Source organism: Myotis brandtii, unplaced genomic scaffold, assembly GCF_000412655.1.
Source record: "Myotis brandtii unplaced genomic scaffold, ASM41265v1 scaffold436, whole genome shotgun sequence".
Classification (NCBI taxonomy): domain Eukaryota; kingdom Metazoa; phylum Chordata; class Mammalia; order Chiroptera; family Vespertilionidae; genus Myotis; species Myotis brandtii.
Window position 1 is genome coordinate 2,530,902 of NW_005366679.1, and position 11,663 is coordinate 2,542,564.

The 11,663-nt window shown below is 35.7% G+C and overlaps 1 long non-coding RNA gene across 1 annotated transcript; it reads right to left on the minus strand.

The window, feature by feature from the left end:
* Positions 1-668: 668 nt before the first annotated feature.
* On the minus strand, positions 669-3,875 carry LOC106727504. Its single transcript, XR_001363723.1, has 3 exons — positions 3,775-3,875; positions 899-994; positions 669-799 (listed from the first exon to the last, which is right to left on the minus strand). It is a non-coding gene; the product is annotated as an uncharacterized LOC106727504 (long non-coding RNA).
* Positions 3,876-11,663: the final 7,788 nt, after the last annotated feature.

The following is an 11,663-nucleotide window of genomic DNA, read 5'->3' on the forward strand; positions in this document are numbered from 1 at the left end:
ATAGAGCACAGTTTTCTCAGTCAGTCCCCTATTAATGGACATTTGGCTTATTTCTAGATTTTTGCTATAACAAATTATGCCATAGTGAATAGAATTGTATATATGCTGTTTTGTATTTTTACCAGCATATCTATGGAAATTGCAATATTCTTAGAAGAGGAATAGCTTGGTCAAAAGGTAAATACATATGTAATTTTAGTAGATACTGATACCAAACAACCCTTAAAATGTTGTACTATTTTTGAATTCCTAAAGACAATATATGAGATTGTTTCTTTCTGCACAGCCTGACCAACACATATATTGTCTTTATTTTCCCCCACCTGATAGGTGAGCAATGGCTCTTCAGTGCAGTTTTAATTACAGTTCTTTTGTTATGAGCAAGAGGTTAAGGACCAAGTTTACATTTATATTCTGTTTTCCGTAAACTATTCCTTCTTGTCTCTAGCTCATTTTTTTTCTATTTTTTTTTGGGGGGGCGGCAAAAATATTTTAATTGTAGTTTAAGCTACCAAACGTTTTCCTATTGCTTATGCATTTAGTCATAAGTAAGAATGTTTTTCCTACTCCCAGGTTATAGAAAACTTCATCCATACTTTCTTACAGTTCTTATTTGTACCTAAGATTTTAAACACGTTCCCAAAGAGACATTTATGTACACCAAAGTGTCAGTTTACAAATCCAAGTTTATGAAGTAGTGTCAAACATTGCAGTTGTCTACATGAGACATATTTAATAATCTGTCATGTTCACACTTGTCTTCATTCTTCTAAATGGCGTCAGTCTGAAGTCGTCTTGCCTGCATGGTAAAATGTTTTGTTAGTAAAGCAGAAAAGAGTATTTCCGGACTAATGTATGCCCTTTATGAATGAACATATTCAATCATTGAAAACTTTACCTTTCTAAAAGAAGGTAATGTAAACCATTACGATGCAGCCCACAATCCAGGCAATCAAGAGAAGAATAGGGACCAGAATGCGTGATGATGTAGATTCTGTTTAAAAATAAACAAAACAGAACAGATTTGGTAGGTCATTTGGGCATTTTATCTCCTGAAACAAGAGAATAAGAGGGATCTGGTAATAACAAGGGAATAAATACACTCTTTAGTCATACCCATACATGACTATCAGTGTTTTTTCAACAAAAGGTACATGAGACTCAGCTGGGAATTTGGAATAGAAGGCCTGTGTTCACATCATAGGTCTTCCTTTTACAGTTATGTGACCTTGGGCCACTCTGAGCTTGAACTTCCCTATTTGTAAAATATGGATAATGAAACATGTGATATCTATCCCCTGAAGTTGTTTCGAGGATCAAATGAATTTGAATACATGCAAAGGCTTTGTAAACTCTACCCACTGTGCATGTTTAGTGAAGACAGCACACATTCATGTATGTGTGCAATAACACAAAGAGCAGCTGTTTACATACAAACAATTGACAATGACTCTGACGTAATTCCTACCAAACTAAATAATAATCACAACATAAGGAAAGGTATTGAAATTGTTCTTGGCCTTCATAGCTAACTTTACTCTAAAATATCATAGGGGGGAAAGCACTATATTTTATATGATCATTCTTTTTTTAATCTTCACCCAGGATATTTTTCCATTGATTTTTATAGAGAGTGGAAGAGAGAGGGAAAGACAGAGAAACACTGATGTGAGAAAAACACATCATTTGGTTGCCTCCTGCATGAGTCCCTACAAGGGGCTGGGCTGGGGAGAAGTCTGCAACCGAGTTACATGCCCTTGATCAGAATCGAAACCGGGACCTTCGGTCCTCAGGCCAACGCTCTATCCACTGAGCCAAACCAGCTAGAGATATATGAACATTCTTGACTAGAGAAGAGAGATTCAGGACTTTTTAAAAAAAATTGTTCAATATAGCAACCAACACTGAACCAACACACACATAAAAGACATTAGTATAATGACTCCTGTGTCTGCTGTTTGTACCCTGACCAATACAAAACAACTTTTAAAATATCTTTTTAAAATAATATTCACTGCATCTCAATCTTATTCTTTCAAACACACATATCACACAATAGAACTTAAAAACGCACAGAAAGATATCATATAAAATTAATGTTTTGGGTTAAGGACTCATATATTCTTAATTGAAAAGCACAATTAGATCGTATGCCATTGGCTAACAAAGAGGATGCATAGTCTTAGCAATTGCATTTCTTCACTTTATAATTTTCATTACTTTAAAGTGTGGAGTTTTAAAAATACTATTAAAATACAATCATCTGGAAACTTCTAAAGACACGTCTAAAATTAAAAGATATTCTCATTAAAGCAAACTTTCGGAAGTTAAAATAAATATTAATCATTTAAATCTATGTTTCCAGAAATGTTGGAGTCTTTCTTAATTCTCAAAAATTAATTAGGTTTTCCTTGCTTCTCCACCTTCCTGTGACCTTGAACAAAGCATTAACCACTGAATGAAAAACCCTTCTCTTTATCTGCCATGTGGTATTGCTTTAAGGATAAAGTGAACATTAAGACATACCCTTTACTCTTATTTGAATGAAAGCCTTTTATGAATTAAGATGCCATTACAGTGGATGTACATAATAGTACTTTTTTTGAGCTGTTCATATATGTGATTTAGTATTTCTCCCAATTTCAAAGAACTTAAAAGTGAATATTGATATTTTAATTGAGCATTATAACTGTTTTATATAGGGATATTTTAATATAATTCTAAAATGTACATATTATAAAACCTTAATTATTTATAATTCATTGTAAACCAATACAATTGATTGTGCCTTTTAACATTCAAACTATAACTGCATTTTTGTTCTTTTAACACTAATATGTTAAGTTTTACCAAAAATCTGTCCCATTGCTCTGAAATAGGAGTATAGGAACTCAACATAGCACAAATCAGCACAAAACCTTTTTTAAAATATGAAGACCAACTTCAAAATCTTCTTTCTCTGTCCAGGCCTGAGCATGCCCAAGCAATTACACCTGGAAGAATTCTTAAGGTCACAGTGCCCTGGGACAAGACTGTCCAAGTTCAAAACATGATGCCACCACTCTCTACGTGCATGATTGCAGGCAAGTTACAAAATTTTGCTGTCTCTGCTTCCTTATCTGTAAAATTGGAATGATGATAATACTGTATATTTCATGAGACTGTCAGGACTAAAAGCAAGAATTCCTGTAGGCATTTAGAAACTATTTCTTGGACACAGCATATTCAGACCATTTTGTCATATCAGCCTTAATCATCTTTCTTAAATATAAAAAATATTTAAAAACCAGGAAAAAAATTTCAGATGCACAGCATATGAGAGATGACTAAGCCCATTTTAGAGTTAGAAAACAGGCTCAGAGAGGTTGAGGGACTTCCTCAAACTCGCAGGCCATTCATAGCAGCTCTGACACAGAATTCAAATGTCCTTAATTCTGGTCCAGCATGCCACAACACCGCAATCTAATCCCTCAAATCTAGGACCACCCTGGAGAATAACTGGCTTCTAACTCATCTTTCAAAACAAGTGTGAACAAATTCAGCTTTTAAATTTGTTTAATCCTTTCAGAATTGTCCACAAATATGTAGACATGGTCCACACGCTGCACATCGAATACACGTTTTTTGGCCACACTAACATACATGGTTAATGCTCTTTTAGCAGATAGACCACATTCATCAGAATAACCGAGTAACACCAGATACTGGGAAGCAAAATAAGCCAGGGAGCCTGGGTCTTTTTTTTGCCAAGACAGCCTGACGCTGAAATCTTACCTTTTTCAGCCATTCTTCCTGTCGTTGGGTGGGCTGATCAGCGCCAGGCTTACTTGTTACTGTTTTCCAGGGTCACTTTGAACTTTAAATAGAGAGATTATCTGAAGAGGGCAGCAGCTGCCCCTCTCCTGGCTGCCAATTGTGTGCAAGCAGAGCTCCTCTGGCAACTCTTAGCCTGTTGTGATGGAGGAAACAAGGGGCCACATGGCGTAAAGAATGAAACAGGCTGAGTTATCCTAACCCAGAGAGAGGCAGATTTCTAATTCACCCAATGCCTCCAGCCCACGTGAAGAAAACGCTCAGTGAAGGAATGCACAGAAGAAAAGTGGCATTGCAATTAGAGAAATTCTGCCCAAGAGGGAGGGTGATATATGGAAAAAAAGAACTTTGAAGCTGGACAGACGTGACCTCAAATTCTAGCTCTGCTATGTCTGTAAGAAAGGTTGAATTGCTTAACATGGGCATCAGCTTCTTTAATTTTAAAATCAGGAGAGCAATACCTACCCATGAAAAAAGTGTCATAAAAATGAAATGAAAAAGCTCTGTGAAATACAGACAGTTCTTTATTACATTATAGGATGCAAAAGATAAAACACATTAAATGCTGCCCCTTCCTATGAACCATTCTAAAAAGAGAAATTTTAATATAAAGGTACTAGAAGCAAAAACAATAAAAAGATGTTGTATTGCCAAGAATTATCAGAGAGCAGTCATAAGCTTGTTTTTATTAGCCAAAAAATAGGTCATTTCATTTTTAAAAGTCCAACCTGGTTTATGTAACATGACCTAGACTATGCTTGAGATTCTCTTTGGAATAACTTTAATTTTTAGGTTTGGATAGAAAAGTTTTGCCAAATGACCCTGTGACCAACAAATACACCAATACTTCCCAAAACTCCAATATGAGATTGAGAGTGTCCTCCTTTAGAAGGTAAGACTGGTGTGATCAAAGCCATCTCCACAGAGTCCAAGAAGGACGGTTCCCTGCAAATGACCATGCCCTATCATTGATCAAAATCCGCCAATGGGTCTCCATCTCCTCCTAGAGAGTCAAAATCTGAACTCCTTGTTAAGGCACCTAAAAAGCTTCATCTCTACTTTCCCATTTGCAATGATGCTTCAGCCCCTGTGAGTTTCTTGCTGTTATATGAATTCAGGGTATGCTCCCACAGACATAGGTAAGAACACTTGATTTTCTACCTCAAGTCATATAGATTAGAGTATGCAGCCAACAATCTGGTAATTTGATTATGTGACATTTAAGTCAAGTTTATTACATGTCATTTAAGCCAAATTATCATCTCTCTCTCTCTCTTATTTAACATTGGGAAAAAAAATGCCTGGCTATATCCAAATAAGAGGAGAAATGATGTACAATCTATGCAATAAAATTCCTGGTAATGTCGGATATTGTTTTTCAATATTAAATAATTATATATTGAACAAAGACTAATTGAGGACAAGATAGAGACAGAGAAAGAAGAAAAATGGTGATTGATCTCACTTAAATGATACTGAAGTTCTTAACTATCTGGGCTGAAATGAATATACTATCTTAAGGCAAACAGGGAGAGAGAGAGAGAGAAAGAGAAAAAGAGGGAGAGAGTAAAAGAGAGAGAGAGAGAGAGAGAGAGAGAGAGAGAAAACAGTGAGGTACCCTCCAAAGAACAAACATACATATATATGAGGGTAGAATAATTTGCCTAAAATAAATAAAAATAACGATATAAAAAGGCCTGTGTTTCTCAGTAGTTAGAACATCAGCCCATGCACCAAAGGGTTTCCAGTTCCATTTCTGGTCAAGGACATGTACCTGTGTTGCAGGTTTACTCCCTACCCCTTGGTTGGGGCATGTGTAGGAAGTAACTAGTTGATGTGTCTCATATTGATGTTCCTCTCTCTCTCTCTCTCTCTCTCTCTCTCTCTCTCTCTCTCCCTCCCTCCCTCCGTCCCTCCCTCCCTTACGGGTACACTTTCTCTGGAAAGCAATGGGAAAAATATTTTTGGTGAGTATTAAGAAAACAAACAAACAAGAATAAAAAGGTTTCTACATTTTAAATATTTATTACCATTTTAATTACCTTAATATTTTCCTTTTGATATAAAAAGGACTATTATTAACATTGTTGCTATGAGTTTGGATTTTTTAAATATATTTTATTGATTTTTTTACAGAGAGGAAGGGAGAGAGATAGAGAGTTAGAAACATCGATGAGAGAGAAACATCGGTCAGTTGCCTCCTGCACACCTCCTACTGGGGATGTGCCCGCAACCAAGGTACATGCCCTTGACCGGAATCGAACCTGGGACCTTTCAGTCCGCAGGCCGACGCTCTATCCACTGAGCCCATAGCTAACATGCTCAGTTTGGATTTTGACAAGGGACTGCTTTATAACACATCATTTATTTTGCTTAGTTTTCTATAGAAAGAGAGAGGAGGAACAAAACTAATTCAGGGAACATTAATTGCTCAGAAAAGGGTACAATCTAGAATTCATTTCCTTAGTATCCTATCAGTAATTTTTTTAAGTTGTATAATATTATTAAGGAGAAAATGTTTTATTCATTAATAGACTAGTTTCACTTTGAATTCATAAACCCAAAGGCAAATATTTAACCATTTTTGAATTTTCCTCTTAAGGCATACTATTTAGGTATATTTCCTATTTCTACTTTGCATACTTAAAGATTTAGCTATCAAATTTCTTATTATCAAGATGACATTCGATTCTTCTAGGCTACTTCAGGAAAAAAATTGAAATATTTGCCTTCTAGTGCAAGATAAATCAAACTTCTTTACTTTTCAAATATTTTTAACCACCAATTTAGTGTCTGCAATTGTAGTAGGTAGATATGAACATGGTAGATTAAATGGACAAATTCCTATAAAGAGATTAACTACCAAAATGGACCCAAAAAGAAATAGAAAATTTGAATAGACTTATAACAAGAGATCCAAGTCATAAACAAAGAATGTCCCACAAAAAAAGTCCTGGAACAGATGGCGTCACTGGTACCTTCTACCAAACATTTAAAGAGTTAGGACCAATATGTCAAAAGTTCTCACCAAAAATAGAAGAGGAGGAAAGACCTCCCAACTCATTCTATGAAACTAGTACTACCCTAATACCAAATCAAACATATTGTAAGAAAACTACACACCAATCTCTTTATTGAATATAGGTGCAAACATTTCAACAATAAACTAACAAACCAAATTCAGCAACATATAAAAAGCATAATACACCATAACCAAGTGGGATTTATTCCAGGAATGCAAAGTCAGCACAACATTTAAATACCAATTAATGTAATACACAATATTAATAGAATAAAAAACAAAAACCATATGATCATCTCAACAGACACAGAAAAAGCATTTAACAAATTTCAACACCATTTCAAGATAAAAACACTCAACAAATAAGTAATAAAAGGGAACTTCCTCAACCTCATAAAGGGAATCTACAAAAAAAAAAACCATAGCTAACATCATACTTAATGGTGAGAGACTGGATGCTTCCCCCTCCCCCGCAACATCATGAACAAGACAAGGATGTTCACTCTCATACTTTGATTCAATATTGTATGGGAGGTTGTAGCAGGAGATTTAGGCAGAATATGAAGTAAAAGGCATCCAAACTGGAAAAGAAATTAAACTATCTCTATTTTCAGATGACATGATCTTATATATAGAAAATCCTAAAGAATCTACAAAAAAAAAACACAAAAAAATCTGGTAGAGCCAATTTTCAAATTCAGCAAGGTTGCAAGATACAAGTTCAACACACAAAAATCGGTTGTATTTCTACAAACTAGCAATGAACAGTTTTGAAATTAAATTAAGAAACAAAGTCATTTAAGTAGCATCAAGAGCCAGAAAATACTTAGAGATAAATTTAACCAAAAAATGTACAAGACTGAAGATTAACCAAAAAAATCCCTGAAGGGAATTAAAGAAGATATAAATAAATGGAAAGATATTTTGTGTTCACTTAATATTGTTAAAGGTGGCAATACTACCCTAAGCAATATACAGATTTAAAATACTCTTATCTAAGTACCAATAGCCTCTTTTTTTTGCAGAAAGGGAAAAGCTACCCTTAAAATTTATATAAAATTGCAATTGATTCTGAATAATCAAAGCAATCTTAAAAATGAAAAACAAGGTTGGAGGACCCAATCTTACTGATTTCAAAACTTCCTACAAAGCTACAGTAATCAAGAATGTGTGGTATAGGCATAAAGACAGACATAGATTAATGAAATACAATTGAATGTCCAGAAATAAACCCATACACTTACAATCAAGTAATTTCAACAGGTATGCCAAGACAATATTTTAGAAAAAAAACAAAAACACAGACTCTTCAACAAATGATGCTGGGAAGACTAGTTTTCCACATGCAATAGAATGAAGGTGAACCCCCACCTCACACCATATAAAGAAATTAACTCAAAATAGATCAAAGTAAATCAGGCAATGGATTCTTAAATAGAACACCTAAACTATAAGCATTTAAAGAAAAAAAACAGAAAAATTGGCCTTTATTAAAATTTAAAACTTTTGTACATCAAAGGACACCATTAAGAAAGTAAAAAGAAAATAAATGGAATGAGAAAAAATATTTACAAATCATATGTCTGATAATGGTTTAGTATCCAGAACATATATGTAAGAATGTGTGTGTGTGTGTGTGTGTGTGTTTATCTCAACAACAGATAACCAATTTAAAAATAGGCAAAGGATTTGAATAGACATTTATCCAAAGAAGATATACAAGTGGCACATGAAAATACATTCAAGTCAGTAGTCACTAAGGAAATACAAATCAAAACCACAATAAGCTACCACTTTATCACCACTAAGATTGCTATAATAAAGACAGATAATAACAAGTGTCAACAAAGATATGGATAAATTAGAAAATTTATATAGCATTGGTAAGAATTTAAAATGATACAGCCATTTTGAAAAAACAGTTTTTCAGTTCCTCAAAATATTAAATATAGAATTGCCTTATAACCCAGAAATTCCATTCTTAGGTGTATATCCAAGGAATTGAAAACAGATGTTCAAACAAAAACTATACACATATGTGCATAGCAGCATTATTCATAATATTCAAAAAGTGAAGCCTGGCCAGTGTGGTTCAGTGGTTGAGCATCGACCCATGAACTAGGAAGATCATGGCTTGATTCCTGATCAGGCACATGCCCTGGTTGTGTGCTCCATCCCCAGTAGGGGACATGCAGGAGGCAGCTGATCAATGATTCTCTTTCACTGATGTTTGTTTCTCTCCCTCCCTTTCCCTCCCTCTCTAAAATCAATAAAAATATTTTTAAAAAGTGGAAACAACCCAAATGTCCATAAACTGGTGAATGGATAAACTAAATGTGGTATATCCATATCATGTAATATTATTCAGTCATAAAAACAAATGAAGTTCTGATATATGCCACAACATGGTTGAACATTGAAAATATTATGCTAAGTGAAAGAAGCCATATTATATTCTTTGATTCCATTTATATGAAATGCCCAAAACAGTCAAATCTATAGAGATAGAATGTAGATTAGTGGTTGCTCAGGGTTGGGGGAAGATGGGGTGTGGAGTTTCTTTGGGGAGTGATGAAAATATTCTGGAATCAGATAGTGGCAATGGTTATACAACTTTGTGAATATACTAAAACCACTTTATTATAAATATTAAAGCAGTGGATTTTATGGTATATAAATTATATCTAAATTTGTTAAAATTAAAGTTTATATTAGATTTGAAATAAGGAAGTTCTAGAGAAGACCAGCCCCAACCCCGACCCCTAAGACAAAAAAAGGGGTGAGAAACAGAACAGGATTGGGAGAAATGCCAGGAAAAATAGTAACAAAGTTAAAAATTTTGGGGTTTGAATGAAGTTTTATTGAGCACCTACTATATGCTAGATACCATTCTAGGCACTAGGGATACATCAGTGAACAAAGATCCCTGCTCTCCTAAAGTGGCATTCAGAAAGATAATATGTGTTATGAAAAAAAGAAAAAGTGGGGCTGACTAAGATTAATAATTAGGTTTATCCTAAAGCTGGCTTTTCCTGGCAGAATTAAAGAAAAGAAAGGAGTGTGGCTCGAGCAGGGTGAGCAAGGGAAGAGCAGGAAAAGAGGTCAGAGAGGTGAGTAAGGAGGGTTTAATCAGTCATTGTTAGAATGTTGTTTTTTTCCTCTGCATGGAACAGGTTTTAAAGAGAAAACTAACATGGTCTGACTTACATTTTTAAAGTATTATTCTGGCTGCTGTGTGATTGGGAGCAAAGATAGAAGCAAAGGGACTGGTGAGGAGGCTACTGTAATAATCCAGACAAGAGTGGATGGGGACTCAGACTCTCGTGATGCTTGATGACTCATCAAAAAGGGGGACAATCAATGAGGCCAGAGAGTAGGGCGGTGCATTTATGATGGGTGTGACTAATAGGGTTTTGATGGATCAGGTGGGACTTTCCCATATTAGCAGCTTCTGTTGACTGAGTTGCTGTGTGGAGAAATGTATGTGTTCAAAGTCCAATCAAAGGGCTCCGCAAACTGCTGTAGAATATATAGAGCAAAGTTTTTATAATCTGAGACGTTTGAAATGTGAAATGTATTGAAACTAATGAATAAGAAGCAACAAGGGTTACGGGGCTACCTGATCTTCCCCGGGACTCCTCCTTGCATGTCACGGAAAGGGTGGTTTATCAAGTTTAAATGCCAGCCATGGTTCTAGCTGTGTGAACTGAAACAAGTGACATCTATTTCTTTATTTGGAAAATGAGAGGAAGAGCACTCAAGATTGTTGTAGAATTAGAGATAAGTGCATAAAAAGGACTCAGCACCAGCCTTACACATAGTAGGTTCCCAGGACATGGTAGTTGTTGATATTAAACCATGATAAGCAGAGATAAAAGGAATGAAAAGTGACATCTACAAAGAATCAGATGTCCCCTGGTACATGTAATACATGTTTCCACAGTCATTGCCAAGAGTTGTGTTAGAGGGACCATATCTATGGATCCTCAGGCCACAGAAAAGTTGGGAGAGAGGTGTTTGCAGGAACCCATTTTTCAACTCCTATTGATTCCTCAATGCACTTATGATTTGGCTTCAGCCTTCATTTTTCCATTGAAAAAGTTATTACTAAGACCTAAGATGTTGCTAAAGACAATGGAAAATTTTCAGTCCTGGTCTTACTTACTGGCATCACTTGACTCCACTGGTTACTTTCTCCTCTTGAAGTTCTCTCTTCTCTTGGCTTCTGTGCTCAGACTTTCATCATTTTTGACTGCTCATTCTTAGTCTTATAGATTTATCCTCATCTACCCAAACATTAAGTATTGGTTCCAATATAAATATATCAGAACTGAGCTTTCATGATAAGAAAAATAAATTGGAGAGAGCCAGTAAGTGCAATCACTAAGTCATGTGCACCTGGGACCATCCAAAGCCTTGGGGAGTTGGGGAGGACCAGATGGGAGCCTGGTCAAGAATGGTGGTAGTGACAGCCACGGGCATGCCTGGACAGCAGTTGTTAATAAATGGGCAGTGAATTTCTGCAGTCAATTATGATACCGCCAGTTTTAAAAACTGCTGCCACTTTGCAGGACAAAATGTACACAGACTTAGATATAGAATTTAAATGTAAAGATTGACATGTTCAAAGGAAAAGAACACTATAATAATAAAAGCATAATATGCAAATCAACCAAACAACCAAACAGAATGACCTTCCGGATGACCATGTGCTGTCACCAGGCCAGCCAAGGTGGGTGCGATGTGATTGGTTGGGGGGCCTGGCCCACAATTCCCCCTCTAAGGGAGGTCCAAGCCAGCGGGGCGATCAATCGGGGTGGCTCCACAA